Genomic DNA, 4,443 nt, shown 5'->3' on the forward strand with positions numbered 1-4,443 from the left:
CTGTCCCCACAAGGTCTTGCCATGTGCTTTCTGGAGGGAGCAGCTAGTGGTGCAGGCAGGGTGCGAGTGGCCATGCCAGAGACTTCTTGCCTTCCCCACGCTTCTGCCATGGCTGTGAGCTTCACTGTGCTTCCCAACTAAGCTAAAGTGCAGATTCTTAGAAACCCTGTCCCAAAGCCAGGGTGTCTACTTAAAAGCCCGCCACCAACTGGCAAAGGCACAGAGGACAGGGAAGCGTTTCCCAGGACAGAACACAACGGCAGCTGAATTTCTGAGGCCTTCCTGAAAAACAGAGCAGTTTCTTTTATTTTTTAAACTCAATTTCCACTGATAAGATTTTTATTGGAAAAAAAATAAAATATATACCTGCAACACCTATTCTTTCCGGACATATCTAAGAAGAAACTCTGAGAACTCCCACTAAGTAGTCACACAGCCAAGATGTCCACAATGCCCAGTGGACGCACGTGTGTGGCTGCGTGGACAGTGGCCTGCTGCAGCTAGCCGCAGCCTCCTGAGGGCAGCAGGAAAGGCAGAGTCCAGGACAGAGCGAGCAAAGGTGGGTTACACGTCACTGACTGGACCTGTGACAGTTCAGCAGGTGTGGCCAGACCACTTGATTTGTCGAAATGCCCATTTTTTTACTTCTATAATTAAAGCCGCACCCAGCACAGGATCCAGAGCACATGTGCGGATGGACAAGCACAGGCCCCTCTTTTTCGTTTGGAGCCCCCGGAGCCCTCCTCATCTGGTCATGAGAAACCGGGTGCCTGGCTAGAACGTGCGCTGGGTCCAGCACAACAGTGCCGAGTTAGCCCAGTGTCCTCTGTCCTGCAACAGCCAGGCACCTCCCTTTCTGGGAGGTGGACTGACCAAACCCCAGCCCTGAAAGGGGTCTACTCAAACCAGTCCATCCAGGTTCACGCTTGGGATTGGGTCTAGCCAGTAGCAGAAAGAGCTGAACTCTAGTCATGGAAAGGCGGAGTTCTGTTCTTTGTTGAGAAGAGGAAACACGTGCTCCAGGAGCACGCTCAGCCAGTGGTACGATGACTTGTTTCCTTTGGTCCTTTCCTGTATTAACTCCCCCTGGGGGTTTACAGTGAATATTCTACAGTCTGGAATGCCCACTTGTGAGTAAGCATAGACATTTGGGCGGATTCCAAACGCAGCATAGAAGGGCTGCTTAGACGGGGAAAACAAGTTCTTGATATCATTTAGACATTCAATTTGAAACTTCTCTGGTTTCTTTTCTATCACTTCCCTGTGGAAGGCGGAGAAGAGGCTGCTGAGGGACAGCATTAGAGGGCCACGAGGCAGGATTGTGCCCTTTTTGTTGACCCAGTGGAGGTAGCTACGGGTCATGTCGGCCATGCCGATGGCGCAGGCGGAGCAGTACAGAAACTTGTAGCCATTCTCATTGACGGAATGGTAGAGTATTGCTATGCCCTGGTGAGTCCAGTCTTTACCCAGCTGCAGGAGGATCTGGCCCAAACCATCAGACTTGATTATCGCCCCATCGATGTAAAAAATGATGACCTTGTCGTTCCAGTTCCACAGGTAAATGGTTCCCTCACAGCAGCAGGTCCCTTGATACTGGATTGTAATACTAAATACAACATCATTTGGTCCATCCTGGAGCTTCAGTTTTGCTATCTGCTCAGAGGAGAGCCTGAGAGAGTTCTTGCAGGAAGTGGCACTGCCATGGACCAGGCGCTCGCCAGGAATGGGCTCCACTTTGATGGATTCCTCAAGCTCTTGAGATGTCTCATCAGTTGATGAGTCATCTTCAGACAGCCTGGTACTGGCCTGCTCCTGTGTGCTTGGTGGTAGGTCGCTCATCGGCTGAGCCTCAGGCTTCCCCTCCTTGGTTTCTGGCAACTGTTTGGTCATGCTCTCTCTCTTAACGCCAAAACCACCACCTACCAGACTTCTTTGGCATCTTATCTTTGACCCAGGATTCAACTGTTGCCTGAGGCAAACTCTTCTGAAATACTTGTAAGCTATGGATCATGGGAGCAGCCAAGGCCCAGTTGTAGTAATGGTTATAGATCCGTACTACGAGATTGCAGTTGTCTGTAAGTCGAGGGTTTTCAGCAAATTCATGGTAAGTAATGATGTGCTTCATGATTTTTTCTTTCGAAATTCTCCGTTCTCATTGAGGCCCCCACAAAGTGAGAGGGTGACGTCAGGTAAGTCCATGGCAGAATCGGAGAGACATTCAGTGCCACTATCGGCAGCTGCGCTTCCTACAGACTGCGGGGACTGGGAGGGAGCCAGAGAGTGTGTCCAACTCAGGACATTGCCGGGTGCCAGGGTCTGATTCATTTTTAGGAAATAGAGAGCAGCGACTTCCGGTTCGAGAGCCTTTACATCATCAAGGTAAATGGCAGGCCCCTGGTGCTGGCTTCTCTTGTGGACACCTTTCTTCTTTGATGGTGAGTCGACTTTAGCAGCTGGTTTTAATTCTGAGCCCGTCTCAGCTGGTGACGGGTTAGGAAGACTGTCTGCATCTAACATGATGAAATGGGAGGATTCTCAAGAGGAGGATCACGAGGTTCTGCAGTGGGAACTGTATCACTCAGCTGCTTCCACAAGGCTCTGGGCTTGGGCTTCACTATGGTACAGACTGTGTCTTCAATGGATGTGTCCTTCTCAGCTTCAGTCTTGCTTATATTTCTTGCACCTTCGCTTTTTCGTTTTCACAGAACCTGGAGTGAAAACTGTCTCCGTTTCTAAGATGTGAGAGATGCTTGCACTCTCAGGTAATCTTTCATCTCCACTTGATTTCATCAAAAGGGGGTCCCTATCTTTAAAGAATTGATCTTCAGTAGGAATTGGTGAGGTGTCAAGGTAAGCAGGAAGTTTTTCATATTCCTCTTTCGTTTCCTTTACAAAGAAAGCTTCTCCATTGTCACCTAATTTCATGTGAAGATCCACTGCATTGCCATTGATGTCTAGATCAATCATCTTCTCCTTGGACCACAGTACGCCCAGCTTCCCGAAGCTCACGTGGAAAGGCGAGCACCATGATGACGTCGATGCACGCAGACAGGGTGGCCTGGTTAATGCCCTTGTAGAGTTCCTTCACAGTGACAATCACTTGCCCTGCCAACTGTCCCACATAATTCATGGTTTGAGACGGAGGCGGCTCTGCGGCCGGCTCGCACCGGTTTGCACTGGCCGGACAGCGGTGACAAGTGAGCGGGGGCAGGGGAGAGGTGCTCGCGGGCCGAGGGGGCGGTGCAGGCCAGGGGTGCACACGGGACCCAGGCACCCTCCGTCACCTGTGCCTCAAGAGGCGCCTGGGCCGCAGCAGAGATGGGTGGCCCTCAGCAGCGGCCCAGCGGGCTGGCCGTAATTTTTAAATCCATTCATTTGTTGATGGATATTTGGCTGTTTCCATTTTCTTACTGTCATGAGTAGCGCTGCTATGAACATAGATCTGCAAATTTCCATTTGTGTTTCATCTATGTTGCTTGTAATGTACTCCTAGCAGTAGAATAGCTGGGATTTCTATGTTCAGCTTTTTTAGAAACTGCCAAAACTCTGCCAGATTGGTTGTACCATTTTATAATCCCACGAGCAGAACATGAGAGTGTAAAACTCTCCACACCCTCTCCAACATATATTGCTTCCTGCCCTGTTAAACTTTGCCACTGCTACTGGAGTGAGATGGTATCTCATTGTGGTTTTGATTTGCATTTCTCTTATTGCTGGTGATTCTGAGTGTTTCCTTACATGTCTACTGGTTATCCTAATATCATCTGTTGTGAAAAGTTTTTCCAGAGTCTTTCCAAACATTGTGTGATTGGGTTAATTTCTTCTTATGGATGCCCTATAGCATGCTGTAACCTTCTTTTATTAGATCCTTGTCTGAGATGTCATTGTCATATAGCCCCCCGCCCCAGCCTGTAGCTTTCTTTTTATTTTATAGGAAAAAGTTTTGAAGCACACATGATTATTATAAAGTTCATTCCTCAATTTTTTTCTTCTTCTGATTGTGAATTTCGAGCTATATTTGTTAAGCTATATTAGATACAAGCTGTCAGACCATGGGTCAGACACTTGAAGATAAATTCTGAAGGAATTTGGTAAAAGTGAATGGGTATCCTGGTGGAGGGTGGAGCTGGAAAATAAGTGGGTCAAGGCACTGGGCTAAGGGCAGGGACACTCCACAATGAGGGATTTATCTTTCACTGCTCCACATACTGCTTGTCTGTCAGATACTCTTCTAAATCTAAACATTCATATTAAGACAGACTAGGAAGAAGGATTGGCCATCCACTTCTGAAATGGTAGGCCTCTGAAAACCCTATGGACAACACAACACACGTAGATGAACTGTCAAGCATGGAAATACAAAGGAAGAGGAACAGTTGTAAGCAGACACTAGTGACTGGAACATGGAATGTGAGAACCATGAATGTAGGAAAATTAGAAATT

The 4,443-nt window shown here is 48.1% G+C and overlaps 1 pseudogene; it reads right to left on the minus strand.

Annotated features, from left to right (window-relative positions):
• Positions 1-900: 900 nt before the first annotated feature.
• Positions 901-3,133, minus strand: LOC102843744 (annotated as a pseudogene).
• Between the last annotated feature and the right edge of the window lie 1,310 nt (positions 3,134-4,443).

The sequence above is a fragment of the Elephantulus edwardii genome, unplaced genomic scaffold (assembly GCF_000299155.1).
Source record: "Elephantulus edwardii isolate Elephantulus edwardi_28Jun2011 unplaced genomic scaffold, EleEdw1.0 scaffold00020, whole genome shotgun sequence".
NCBI lineage: Eukaryota > Metazoa > Chordata > Mammalia > Macroscelidea > Macroscelididae > Elephantulus > Elephantulus edwardii.